This window comes from Ambystoma mexicanum, unplaced genomic scaffold (genome assembly GCF_040938575.1).
Source record: "Ambystoma mexicanum isolate Mex_15411 unplaced genomic scaffold, UKY_AmexF1_1 Mex_scaf82, whole genome shotgun sequence".
Classification (NCBI taxonomy): Eukaryota; Metazoa; Chordata; class Amphibia; order Caudata; family Ambystomatidae; genus Ambystoma; species Ambystoma mexicanum.
The window spans coordinates 254,382-269,301 of NW_027182502.1; the positions used below are offsets into that span (position 1 = coordinate 254,382).

The 14,920-nt window shown below is 45.3% G+C and overlaps 1 long non-coding RNA gene across 1 annotated transcript in view; it reads left to right on the plus strand.

The window, feature by feature from the left end:
* The first annotated feature begins 3,484 nt into the window (after nucleotides 1-3,484).
* LOC138562841 (uncharacterized) overlaps nucleotides 3,485-14,920 on the plus strand; it is a 36,533-nt gene continuing 25,097 nt past the window's right edge. The window contains exon 1 of the long non-coding RNA XR_011299351.1: nucleotides 3,485-3,749. This is a non-coding gene — a long non-coding RNA (uncharacterized lncRNA). The remainder of the gene's footprint in view (nucleotides 3,750-14,920) is intronic.

Here is a 14,920-nt window from a genome sequence, read left to right on the forward strand (position 1 = left end):
CCACTTTTTCCTTTGTAGAATTCAATAGCTGGTTTAAATGAGAATTTACCAAATCTGTTGCTAACTGTTTTCATTTGGGCTACAAGGTTGCGCGCTTTGTCCCATAGGGCTTGTTGCATCGTGGCCTCCCTGGCTGAGTGGTCGATGTGTATCCCTAGGTACTTGATGCTGGTAACCACCTCAATAGGAATTGTGTCCATGGTCCATGTGAAGTGGGGTTTGGTCTTTTTTCCACTTTTTCCGATTATCACGATTTTTGATTTCTCTTTGTTGATTTTCATGTTGTTCTTTCCCATGTACAGGGCCAGGTTGGATAATTGGCGTTGAAGTCCGATCTGGGTCTGATCTAATAAAATTAGATTGTCGGCGTACATGAGACGTGATATGTGCTCGTTACCCAACTTCGGTGGTGCCATCTTAATGCCAGCTTCTGTGTCTTTCATGTCTCCTAAGAAGGCGATGAATAGTTGAGGGGCCATCGGGCAACCATGTTTGACCCCTCTCTCTACAGATATCTCCCTTGACAGAAGACCTTGGTTGTTTAGCCGGATTCTTAATTTGGTGTTGGTGTGTAGAGCCATCACTGGATCCAATATTTCCGGAGGGCAATGCCATTTTTCCAGTTTGTCCCAGAGCTTTTGCCTGTCGACTCTGTCCACAAAGGCCAGAAAGAGAGTTGGTGCGCCCTGTTTAACCCTAGCTTTTAAGATGTTGAGAAGAAGGATGTTGGCAGACGTGCCCCCCCCTTTTAAGAAACCCATTTGGAAGGGGTCATACGCCGGCGATTGATTGGCCCAGTTCCTAAAGTGGGTCAGAAGAAATGGTCCTGCAGGCTAATGGGGCTTTTTCATTTAAACCAGTGTCCAATGAAATTATGGAGAACATTTTGAAGAAAACGGGACCTACCACATGTTTTGGGGAAAATCTCCCTTCTAAAATCAGACTGGACAATAGAGAGCCCTTTACTCCATTCTTGGTTTGTGTGTTAATGCCGCATTCCTGAGTAATGAAGTACCCGATATACTGAAATAAAGGGTGACGGTAACTCCATTGATTAAAAATGGAGGATTGGATCACACACTTCATACTAACTATAGACCGATAATGAATGTGCCTTTTCTGCGGGAACATTATTGATAACATGGCCACTATACAATTACAGCAGCATCTGGAACATGACGATTTACTACATCCAAAGCAATCAGGCTTCAGATCATTCCATGGTACAGAGTGTGCTTTGCTGGATCCACAGACTGAAATGCCGAAAACATGGATGCAAGTCAATCAGGGCTGCTGATGATGTTGGATCTATCAGCAGCCTTTGATTTTGTGGATTATGGCAATCTTCTCCAAAGGTTAAAATACCTAGGGACCTGCTCTGAATATGTGGTGCATTGGATCAGTTCATTCCTGAGTGGCAGGCAGCCAAGAATCGTCTGGGGAAATGCTTACTCTGGATTGGAATCATTAGAGTTGGGGCCCCCGCGCGTGTTCATCCCCTGAACTTTATTTAACATCTTCTGTAGGCCTTTATATGACCTCCTAGATAATTTGGGAGCTCAATTCAGTAATTTCGCTGATGATACACAGCTTATTTTAGCATTGAGTGGAGATTGTGAAAAAGATGCAGAGAGAATCACCCTTATATATGTCACAATGCAAAGTAACCCATTATTGCTCAGAAAGCAACTGAAAAGCGTCCTGTTCCAATAAGGTTGTTAGACCGCCACCATACTGGTTTCTTAAGTCGGTTTCTTTCTGTGCCCTGATGCCTGCGGGCTCCGGAGCAATATAAGTATATACATAAATTAAATAAATAATGCCCTCTATCAAGCCCAGCCTCTCTATCTGTTTCATTGTTTGCAGATCCCGCAGAACACCTCTTACAGGCTGCCGACCGGGGCACCTTTTCGGGCCTTTGTCGCTCCGATTTTGGCCTCACTGCCGTGGCTTCCTGTGGGGAAACAGGTGGAGATCCAAGCACTCTGCATGGTGCACCGGGACTTTTATGGCTCAGGTCCTGAGTACTTGCAGGTCAAATTCCCCCTTATGTCCCCTCTCGTTGTCTATGCTCTGCATCTCTTCATCTTGTTCAGGTACCCCGCTTTCACCACTCTAGATCAGGTGGCCGGGTATTCTCTCTTGCAGCCTCCAGGCTGTGGAACTCCCTTCCGGTGACCGTGCGTGCCACACAGGATCACCTGCTGCTTCGCCGCACCTTGAAGACCTTTTTGTTTTAGCTCACCTTGTATTTCGATCCCCTCTTTTTCTCTTTCCTTCCCTTCCTACCTCCCAGCAGTGCCATGATGCACCCATTGGTGAAGGAGTGTGTGACAAATAAATAAATAAAGGTTACACATATGAGAAGCTCCATAGACAGGGTAGAGAGAGTGGAGGAGGAAGGTATGAAGGCACGTGATGTTAGGAAGAGAGAGGAGTAGAGGAGAATGGAGCAGTGGCAGTGGACTCCTATTATAATTTGCATTTACCTTTAGTAATAAACAGGTCACAAAGTACTTCCCTTACAGATGCATATTCCCACCTGCAGCCTTGCAGCTGGAAGTACTGCAGTTCGATTGATGTAGAGCAGGTGGGCAAACCTTCCCCGGCCATGCCCCCACCATTTGAAGCCAACTACTCTTGATGCTCTAAGTTGTAGAACGGAATCAGGTCTTCCACAAACATATGAGGACCTGCCTTTTCCAGCAGTGGTTTCTGGGACGTCACCCGCAGTGGCACAAGGTTCTGGGCAGGGATCTGAAGTGCAAGAAGGCACTTGTGGCGTTAGTCATGCTTTGTACGTTCTTCTTAAAATAACATGGATGGTGGTGGTGGGACCCAGTGACATTGGAGGGAAATGCTTGATAAAACCTAGAACCTGGTTTCTCGTATGCCCTTCATACCTGTCTTGTAATTTCCTGCCAGCCTTCTTTCGACTCAAAGTCATCAAGGCTGGAAGAAGTAGCCAGGCATGCAGACAGCTGTGTAAAAGCTGGGGTGCCTGGAAGATCCAGGTGGGGTGCAACTACCTCTGGCCCTCAGATAGGTAATTCCAACCCTCTACTGGGTCATTCCAAGTCCCTTGATGACCATTAACATAAGTCTAGGGGTGGCATTTGATATGCTTGCACCCGAGGCAGGGGGAAGAAAGATTACATTTGATAAGCGGGTAAGAGGAACGTTTCAGCCAATCAGAAATGAAGAATGAAATAGAGAATCGTAGGACTAGGATATAACAAGAGAAAATATAGAACAAGAAAATAGTCATGAAGGGAACGAGAGGGGATATTAAAAGTAAAACAATATAAATAGGTGGAAATAGAAGAGGGTGCTGAGCTCTACTCATAGTATGTCAATGGTCACAATGTTATGAGAGGCCACACGTGGACCTTTCAGCCCTGTACCTGATAGAGGTTTGACTATAAATTCTGTGTCAAAATGTCTCAGGACCAAACATTGTGACATTTTTATTTCAGACCCTGTGTCCACACCTGAGGTGAATTACACATGCATTCTGAACGCCACTGTTCAGCTGTCCTGCCTCATGGAGAACGGCACAGACCCATCCTATTCCTGGAGTGTGAACGGCACTGACCCATCCTATTCCTGGAGTGTGAGTGGGACACCCTCGTGGCTCCCTTCCAGTGTAGTAGAGATGAGCTACGAGTCTGTCCTCAGGAACGTGACCTGCACCGTGAAGAACCATGTCAGTGAGCAACAGAGTCAATCCACTGATGTCACCTGCCCAGGTAAGGAGGCAGAGGTCATGGGGCGCAGCTAGAGCAGCGGGACTGCATGTTTGATAGGAGGAAGGTCTATTTTCTGCCCAGAAACGCATCGTTAAAAATGGTGCAATTACAATGAGGCTGGCCAATGATATCACACGTGCCAAATGAAGGCCTGCTTCACAGGGCCACTAGAACAGACATAAGTGGCAAGTAATTCTGGGAAGATCACAAGTAAGAGGTTCCGGCACTTAAGAGAAAGGCGCAGTCAGGTGGATAAATGGCTGAAAGCCACAGCTAAGTAGAGACATTTGGCGCTGCTGTTTAGTACCTTGTCAGCAGAGCAGGAGGCACCTAGGGATCCAAAAACACGTATTCTCCTATAGCATAGAGTAGGAATAGGCACCTAGGGAAACAAGAACATGTATTCTCCTACAGAATAGAGTAGGAGGAGGCACCTAGGGATCCAGCATTACATATTCTCATATAGCATAGCATGTGAGGCACCTAGTGATCCAACAACACATATTCCCCTACAGCATAAAGTACAAAGAATCAACTAGGGATCCAACAACAAGTCTTCTCCTGTAGAATAGAGTAGGAGGAGGCACCTAGGAAGCAAACAACACATATTCACCTCTAGCATAAAGTAGGAGGAGGCAACTAGGGATCGAACAACATGTATTCTTCTATAGCATAGAGTAGGAGGAGGCACCTAGGGATAAAATAACAGAATTGTATTGTAGCATCAATTATGAGGCTCCTAGGGATCCAACAACACATATTCTTTTATGGCAAAGAGTAGGAGGAGCCACCTAGGGATTGAACAACATATATTCTCATATAGAATATAGTTGGTGGTACCTAGGGTTCAAACAACACATATTTCCCTGTAGCATAGAGGAGGTACCTAGGGATCCACCAACATGTATTATCCTATAGCATAATATAGGAGGAGGCACATAGGGATCCATCAACATGTATTTCCCTATAGCATAGAGCAGGAGGCACCTGGGGATCCTACAACATGTATTATCCTATAGCATAGAGCAGGAGGCAACTAGGGGTCCTACAACATGTATTCTCCTATAGCATAGAGCAGGAGGCACCTAGGGATCCTACAACATGTATTCTCCTATAGCATAGAGTAGACGAAGGCACCTAGGGAGCCAACAACACATATTCTCCTATAGCATAGAGTAGGACGCACCTAGGAACCAGCAACACATATTCCCCTATAGCGTAGAGTGGGAGGAGGCACCTAGGGACCAACAACATGTATTCTCCTATAGCATAGACTAGGGGGAGGAACCTAGGAACCAACCACACGTATTCTCCTATAGCATAGAGTAGGAGGAGGCACCTAGGGATCAACAACACGTACTCTCCTATAGCATAGAGTAGGAGGAGGCACCTAGGGATCAACAACACGTACTCTCCTATAGCATAGAGTAGTAGGAGGCACCTAGGGATCCAACAACACATATTCTCCTATAGCATAGAGTAGGAGGCGCCTAGGAACCAACAACATGTACTATCCTATAGCATAGAGTATGAGGAACCAGGTGATCCAACAACACACAGTCTCCTATAGGAGATCTTTCATTGGTTGAAGTACTTGCGTGCATAAATGCATCTGTGGAGGAGCTTCAGTTTATAGGAAGGAGGAGCGATGGAGGTGAAGTTGTCGCCCATGTTTTCTCTATTAGTTCCCCTGTAGCACAATATAAACAGTTCTGAAGCAGTGCTGCTGTTGGATATGAAACACACACAGATTGACCGACTATTTGACTCTGACTATGAAACTGTAAATAAACCACGCATTTCATCCTGAGATGAAAGAAAGGTTAGGATTATTTTGTGCAGCTTCGACGTTCTTCCTTCAATGGAAATACATAAGGATTTGCTTTGACAGGACACACTTTTCTCTCTGTGCCAGGGCAGGGAGCTATTTTTAAAATGCATGTCTTGCTCATGAGCTCATTTTAATTCCACAATGTGTCAAAGTATCAAAAACAAATACTTTGACATTTCTAGAAACAATACATTCAATTGTGTGGAAATAAGAAGGCTGCTAATGTTGTAGCAACAGCTGTCAAGCCCCAATGTAAGTGTGGAGTGGACTTTGCTGGACATTCGACTACTGTGGGGCTGGATTAATGACACACCATACATTGCTTGGTCATAACGAACAGCATAAATCACTTTCAGAAGACTTTATATCTGTGGCTATTTATACTTAAAAGGGTCTCTGGTTTAAATATGCAAGTAGTAAGACATCCCCCCGAGCACTGGAACATTGGCTACAAACCCCGGTTTGTGCAGTACCTTTCCTTAATATCTCACTGCAGGCGGTTTCCTGGGAATAGCCACACCATAATGCATCTTTTGGCTTCAGGCCGAGAAGCTTTCTCTTCTTGCAATCACACCCTTTGCTGTTGAGAAGAGCCCCTTTTATGTTCACTCCTCGGCCCTTACGTCTGCCTTCAAAACAAAGCTCTCCCATGTGTTTGTACTTCCTGATGGCATTGGGTTCTTCCATTTGGAGTCTCTGGACCCTGTAATGATTGTTTCTTCAAAAGCCAACTGAGGCGTCTTCCTTATATGGAAGACACGGGTATGATGGGCTGCCCCTCTTTCCCTAGCTCAACCCCCTGCCACTCCCTTCAACTCGACCCTCTACCAGGTTAGAGCATTTCATGAAACCATTGTGCTCTGGCCCATCCTGGAAGGGTCCAGCCTGATCCCCATCCTTCCTGGCTCTTCACTCTTGCTCCTTTGCCCTCCTCTTCTTTCCCTGGAGCCCAGCAGAGGACCAGGGCCTGTATGGTGATCCGCCTGGATAGCCACCGCCACCTTTATCTGAGGCCCCTGAGTTCTCCCTAGGCACCAACCCTCTGTCCCTGGGTGAATGCCGCCCTAGATCCCCAGTGCCACAGAGGGAGGGGAGCCAGTGAGTGCTCTGCAATGAGTAGTGTAGAGAACTAGTCCCCTTCAGAGAGTGAGTTACTTTGAGAGATCTTATTTCAGGCTAGTGTTAATGTTTATGCTGTGTTTACCTGCGCCACTAAATAATGATGCTGTTGTTGGGGAGGGTTAGAATGATCCCAGTTATAACCAGTCTATCACTGAATCCACTGGGATCCCACTTAAGGGGAAACCCGTTAGAAACCTTGCTCTTGTTGAGATGTGTTATTGAAGATATGATTCAAGATTCAACTGATGAAAGTCACAGTGTGACTTCTGATTGTTAATAAAATCTGGCAGTGTTTAACATAATTAGGGCTGTTTCTATGACTCCACTGGGTGCCAGATACACAGTATAGCCACCCTCTTATAGATGTCCCTCACTATAATGTTTCAATGTTGTCAAGTGTCCCAATACTGGATCCCCCGGATGGCATGTCGGAATGCTGCTTTAACAGATCACAAATAGTGGTTGACAATATGCGCCGTCACCACCTAAGTGGTCTAGCAACGCCTGACCTTGTCTGCGAGGTGTGTATTGTGACGCCGCAAGGGTGTTGCCAGACCTTGGTCTGTGGATAAGATAGAAGAGGTTTGGGTGGTGGGGTGAAAGGATTGGAGGATTAGGCAGGGCACAGCAGTTTAGTTGGGGGGACACAATAGCGATGAAGGGGAAGGGGCAGTGGTTGTAACAGTGGGAATGTGTGTTTCTATTTTGTGATTAGTTGCAAGTCAGTATGAGAGTACATTTCTGTAATATGTGGCTATATTTATGAATGAGATTGCATAATGTAATTTAGTGAAATTAACATGTTAAATAATTATACGTTTAATAATTAAACTCATAAACCCAAATTAAGTTCACACTTAAGAACATATGGGTACATACTAAAACTTCTGGTTTTAGTCAAATCTCACTTGTTTCACCCTAGTAAGTAACAACCTTTTACCACTTACCTCCATGCCTCTTGCTGTCCTGTCCTCTGCCTTGACTGCAGACTTCTTCAATGGGCAAGACTTACTCCCAACCCAATAAGCCCTTTCATTGAAAGTGGCTGCTTAATACTACTAGATCTGCGGTCACTTACCAACATAGATGCCGTCTCTGTGCCCAAAAAAATACCATCCAATTATTACCATCACTGTGGAAGGGAGGAGATGAGGACTCACACAAGCCTGCAGGAGATATCTTGAAGCAGGTTAGAGAGTGCTACTCATTAACTCTCAGTTACAGAACAAGTGGCTCAATGAATCGCTTTACTCTACAGACCCTCAGTTCATTGACATAAACCCCAGTGTCCCAGAAGACCAGCACAAACATCCTTTGGAACATTCATATCTAGCTATCCTCTGTGCAAGGTCCAAATGCAAGCTCGCAACATGCTCTGTACCGTATGTGAAATATTCCCCCGTGCGCAACCAGGTGTCATAGGTGCTCCGAATATCTGTGACACTACTTTTTCACAGTGTTTATGTGGCAAAGAAACCTTTTACGATAGTGTCAGCTAGCGTGTCTCTGGCTCTTGGGAAGGCTATTGTCACATGCGTGATTAATTAGTTAAATAAATAGACCATTTTGGCATTGATTCAGAAGTCAAATATCCATAAATCTTAAACCAATGAAGCCCCTACGCATCACCCACTATCGTGAATGGAAAATGGATGAACGTGGCCTATACATGGCATTGACAACTGCAAACTGAACACCTGCACCAGACTAGTCCCAGAGTGAATGAAGCATTGGTTTGTCTGATGGAATACACTGGTTACGGTAGAGTATGACCAGGGGTGGCAGGTTCCCTGCCTAGGTCTGAGAAGCCGGGAATACTAGATTCCCATATACCCACAGGTTCACGAGAAGATGCCCTTTATTTGTCCAGCCACCTTCTATGAGTTTACCCACATGCCGCAACGGATTTCAGGTACACCAATTAGTTTCCAGCCGCTGAGGGGAGAGAGCGCCAGGTGACATGAGCCTGTAGGAGGTGCTGGTGAACTTGAATAACAACATCGTTTTCATCCAATCTTTGAAAGAACATGAACAAAGGCTCCTGAAAACATTAGTTGAGAAATGCCAGTTCTTCAGGAGCAGAGTCAAGTACATGTATCCTTGCATCTACAGATGGCATTCTGTACATCCCGCTATTATAAAAGCACTCTGCAGTGGGCAAAGTTTCACTACATGAACTCTGATTTACTCTGTGCTTTTTCTACTATTACTGGACATTCATATCAGCCCTTAGAAAGATCAGCTGGCCACCCACCACCTTGTCCAAAGACTACTGAACCGTAAAGAAGGGTATGAAAACTCCTGCAATCAGATGAGGTCTTTCTGTTTTTTGGAGGAAATGGACTTTGCCCCTTCAAACAAAGATTTAACCAAACTGATCAAAAGCCTCAGTCAAGCACCTGTCACATACTATGCAAATTCATGCATCCAGCATGGCAATGCCAGTCTCATTGGGTTGGGAGCTGTGGCCTACCAGGAGAATGACAAGGAGACAAGACCAGTTTACTTCTCAGAAATAAATATCACATATATATGTACAGTGCTAAATTCACTGTCTGCAATAACATCAATCCCATGACCTATGCATTGACATCTGCAATACTGTACTCCACGACAGACCATTGGCTTACTGCCTGCTCTGGCGACTTCTGGCAGATGCAATATCATCCCTGAGCCCATTGTTGGAGTAGAACAAACTCAGTTTCTTTCACAACCAACCCACATCCACATGATCAAATGCGGAGTAAAGGTCTAGTCCTGCTATGTACACGGTTCTCCCAGTGAATCCACTGGCCTGTGCCATACATGAGTCATACGGCTGAGTGTGGTCCCGATACCTTTCCTGAACCCAGTTTGTAAAGGGTTGAACCGATTTGTTGATTCGGCCCGCCTCGTTAATTGTTTAAAAGCAAGGTTTCCAGAATGTTAGAAGACACATCTAATAACGAGATGGGCTGGCCACTGGTAGGGGTCTATCTGTGTCCTTTTAAAATAAATTGGAACCAGGATTGACAAGTGCCACGAATCTGGGCGTTGCCTGTTTCAATGATCTGATTGAACAATCTATAAAGTATGTCTGCCCATAGTTCCTTTCTATTGTTTAGAAGGCTATTGGACATACCATCCGGACCACAGGCTGCTCTCGAATCATTCAGTCTGTCAATTATCATCTCAATTTCATACCTGCCAAAGTCACATGTCCAGGGAATCTCAGACAAACTGACCACCTTTGTTATTAAGCTAGAACTTCCAACCTCCCCCTTATATTTCATAGTGAAATGCTCTACCCATGCTCCCTCTGAAACACAGGAGGCTGACATTCCATTTGCATCTAGTTCTTCTGATTCAAATGCCACCATATCCCTCTGGCATCCTTTTTTATTAGATGCCCAAACAAGTCGCGGCTCTACTTTATACAAATCTGCAGCTTAAAATCTTTTATCCATTGTTTGTATTTCTGTCTGCGAGACTGAATAGCTTGCTTCTGCACCTTCCATTCAATCACCTTCACCTTCCTCAGTTTCCTAATATCTGACCACGTGACCCGTTTCTGTTGGGTAATCGCCCTATCAAAATGCGTTTTATTATTGGCAAAGACCTGTTGCTCCCAACATCTAACTGAGGGAACTATATTTCTCCAACAGTGTCAAAGTCTGACTAAACTCCTCAGGAGCAGTGCAGCACGCCTTCTCATGTTCACTCAAATTATGCCACCATTTACAATTTCTCTATAGAATTGTTGACCTTCACCATATTTTTGCTAAGCTGTAGTACCCTATTCGTAGAGGCATTTACTACCAGGTGTGTACACTTTGTTTTCTCTATTACTCCCCACCCCCTTTGCAAAAATAGTTAAGGAGCCCTCGAACATGTCATTGTCACTGCCCCCGTCAGTAAAACCTCAAATGATTTGATATTTACACGTTTGATATTTGCTACATAGATGTAGTCTACAGTCGAATGTGAGGCGTGGCCATGCCACGTGGGTACTGGGGGTGCACCGGAGGGAGACAATGCTTTCAGTTGACATAAGCCCCATCTCGCCAGGAAGCCTGCCCCTATGAGCCCATGCTTACCGATAATACACTGTGATTCAATTCCAGTGGCACATCGAGCCCCCCTCCGCTCCCCAATTTTTCAAAGGAAGATGTGAGATTAAGACAAATACAATTAAGGTCCCCTCGTAAAATGATTGGACCTACATCATCCAAAACTGAGTGAAAGCATATTATTAAAACATTCTCTATGTCATTTAGCACAGAATCTATTCCCACCCTCACCGGAGTGAAATAGATATTAATAGTAAGTATCGCCTGGTCTTTCCCATGTATTACTTCAGTAAAGAAGGTGATTAGAACTGCTTCTTATGTTGTGGCAATACAATTGAAACCCGTCCCTGCTTAATTTTAATAGCCGTCAGGATCCCTCCAAATGGGTACCCTTTGCTGCCTTTCTTTGCCTTTATTGTTATAATGCTAAACCCATCCATTATAGGGGTAGTAGTTAACCATGTTTCCTGAACAAACACAATATCGTACCTTAGAAAGACTGCCCTCACACCCGCTTTCCGAAAACAGCTATATCCCTGAGAGTTAGCACTTACAACTTTGCACTCTTGAGTTTTGGAATCCAGGTCTACCCCCTTTGGACATGTGAGGGTGGAGGCAGCCAGGCCCAGTTTGCTGGGACCTTATGAGGGTGGACTTGCCTCTGTCCATCTTGAGTCACTAAGCATTTTATGTTCTTTTTATTACATTCCCCACCCCAATGTGTATCCACAATATCTTCCATCTTATCATTCTTCCCTGCCTAAGAACATTCGTACCCTCTTACCTGCAATTCCTCCTGATTGGCATAATCCAGTTTCTCAGTAGCTTAGCGTACAGATGGACTGCGCACTTCCCCACCATCCTTTTATCAAATAGATGGACAGACTTAATGTCTGAAGTAGCCGCAGATCTCAGCTCTGTGATGAGCTCCTCTCTCTTCTAATACTGATTCAGGAATCAGTGCTGAAGAAGACGAATCTGGGGTGTATGCGTTTCTTCCATGTTTAGGTGTCCCACGTTTACCCCGTTGCCTCTCCCACCATTGATCTTTCACATTCCTCAGTGTAGCCGGACTACCAGGTTCTGCTCTAGGCAGTATCATAGCATCAGTGCTCTTATTGTTACCCACATCCGAAGCCTTACAGGTGCAGGCACAATTAGTAGAAAGCATATTTGCGACCCTACCAGTATTCCACCGTACAGAGTTTTCTGATATCACCAGACCCCTCCTTTTCCCCGTTCTTCTTATTTATTATCAGTTTTTTTTCCCCCAGCTACTACATTCAGTGGGTCCACTGGGTAGAGATGCAGTTCAAATTGTGTCTGCTGCCTTTAGCCTCAATCCATCCACCTGTTCCTTATGCCGGTTTGTTCTGGGTGTCATCAGTTACAATTACGTTCTGATTTGCCGCTCTATCTTTCCTAGTCTGCAATTTGATGGAATCTCTTTTAGCAGATGCATCAAAAATATTTCTCAAAAAGGTCTGCTTTTGCCTCAGGCCTTTGCAGTTCTTAGACTTTTTCATTGTCTCCCCTCCCTTCGATCTTATGGCACCAACTCCTCTCCGTTCTCCTGCACCAACACCCGTGTGCTGGCCTCACTGTTCTCTGCATTCACAGACGTCTCCCTGTGTTGGATCGTATGAGCCACGTTTAGCTGAGAAGTTCTACCTTTGTTGCTTGTGCCCATATACTCTCCTCTCAATAAATGATCTTTTAGCTCCTTGAGAATAGTGGAGTTTGCGCTTACTTCCGGCACTACAGTATCAGACAAACGTATAAAAGACCGCGGAACCAGATTTAGAGCCACCAATGGATTCTCTCCACTTCTTAGGACCTCTTTATTACTTGTCACCATGCAATGAACTGGTGGAGCCGGGCAGGTACCATTGCAACCATTCTCCTCCCTCGCCACATTAGTAGTCAGGAGAACGTCAGGATCGTCTAGTGCATAATTTACATCAGACTCTTCCCTATCCGGGGAGTTGAACATTCTCTGGAGGCACTAAACCTGGCAGTCAGGGAGGAAAGGCCCGATCTCTCGTCTTGCAGGCTAGTACATATGTCTTTGAAAGACGTACTCACTTGTCTTTCCACATCCTGGAGAACTGGGCCTGATATTTCAATCTCTTCTACATAATCCGTAGCAGAGCCCGCCGCAGATGAATCAGCCATATGATGGGCCAACTTTACAGCCTCGCTATATATTTTCCACTTCGCCAGGGCAAAGAATGCTTTAATCTTCCCCTGTTCGTCCCCTTTATGAATGAATACATTGCTTTCCATGTCTTCATCTAATGGCGTCTGCTCGGCGCTTTCAAGATTAAAACAATTTATTTTCATCTCTGTCATTTGGGTTGCCCTGGGGCCTGATATTAATAGGCAATGCAAAGCAAGGATGGTCAGGTTGCAAACTAGTGACTAGTGCCTAGAGACTAGCCCACCACTAAGTCAACTAATTTTCTGAACACCCCTCACACCCATACACAGCCCCAACATCCTCACCACACCACTGCTGACAGAAAACCTCCAACTTGTTAGGCAAGTCACAGGATTATGGTTGAGCACCCTGTGTTGCGGTCTCCGGGCTCAGGGCCACTCCGCCTCTCTCACTACCAAGAGTATCAGGAGGTATGTATGCAGTGGTCGTCAGCTCTGCTCTCCAATCAGGAACTCGCATTTCGTAAACTCCACTCTCCGATCTCCACTTCCAGCTCACTGCACTGTTATCGGCAGAGAAGCTGGAGAGCAAAGGACCTTTCAACGTATATCGACATGCCAAGCCGCACCTCTGACACTCGTAACACTAGTGAGGCCGCCTCCGTAACTTGATATGCTGGGGTACTGAATCCAGGGAGAGGACAGGCCAAAAAATACAAGACCCAACTCTGAAATAATCTGTTTCCAAAATGGAAATATGTCCATAGAGCACCAACTGGCCAAGCCGAAGCAGCATATCCAGGAGGGCCTCCAACTCTGAGACAACATAAATCACAAGAGACTCTGAGAGCCACCCTAAGTAGCAACAGCACATAAACAAACCATCCACCAACACAGGTGGTCATTTCCTCAAGTCCATCACAAAGAAGTACGACCTGGACTCTCAGCACAGCTAAGCTGAACGTCAAGAAGAGATGGGAGATTCTACATGCTTCGGTGTACCTGACATCTCTACCGTAAGGGCCCTTAACAGTTCTAGATAGTGCTCTCCCATGCAGCCCTGGGAGAGCCTAACAAAAGTGCAACAAACCTGATGAGTACTAAGTGCCAGAGTTATCCAAGGGGCCATAAAATCTAGCTACTTCACTTTGTAGATCCACCACAGAGGTGAATCCAGACACCAAACCCTGCTAAGCGTACCCTGGGATACAGAGTCAGGTGCCTGGAATTGGGTTGTGCCTGTCAATTCCTGTACAAACTCTGTCATTGCAAAAGGAGATCCCCTTATTGGGCCGTTAGCATTGGGCACATGAGGTGTCTTACTAGCAGAAAAGTGAGAAACTCTAATATCAACGTGAAACCTCACAATTCAGCCTATCACCAGGATGGTGATCTTTTGAAGGGTGGAGTGTGTAACCAGCATGTTACATACGAGTCACTAAAGTTAAATGTGTGCCCGGTGTTCACCTTTTGTGTATTCATAAAATCCATGTCTGTTTCAACTTTCATTCTATCTAAACACTTTGGTCCTCAGCATGCTGGTTTACTGCTCCACCCATTCCTGCTTCCAACAAGGTTTTGAACTTTGCTACCCATACCCTCTACGGTCTCCCATGAGACTCGGCCACCTCTTTGCACTGCCTTCATGTGGGGAGAAAATCCATGCAAAATGGCTACCTAATTTAATTCTTTCTATTGGAGTTTAAATGCATCCTTGGGCTAGCAGATCTATACCAAGGTTCTCTCTAGCACCTTATGCTCCTGAGCTCTCCTCAAACTAAACATCTCCCTTTGTCCACCCTTTTGTGCCTTTTCCTTCTCTCATTCGCCATCCTGGCTCCCCATCACTGCAACGTCATAGCCCCAGAATGTCCTACACCCAGAAATCTAGGGCATTATAATATAGACTGGATTCTGGATCCCCTTCTCTCCCAGGAGGAACGTCAGAGTCTTAGAATGCTGTCAACCATCTCATGCTCCCCAACCACCATCACCATCAAAGTTGTCTT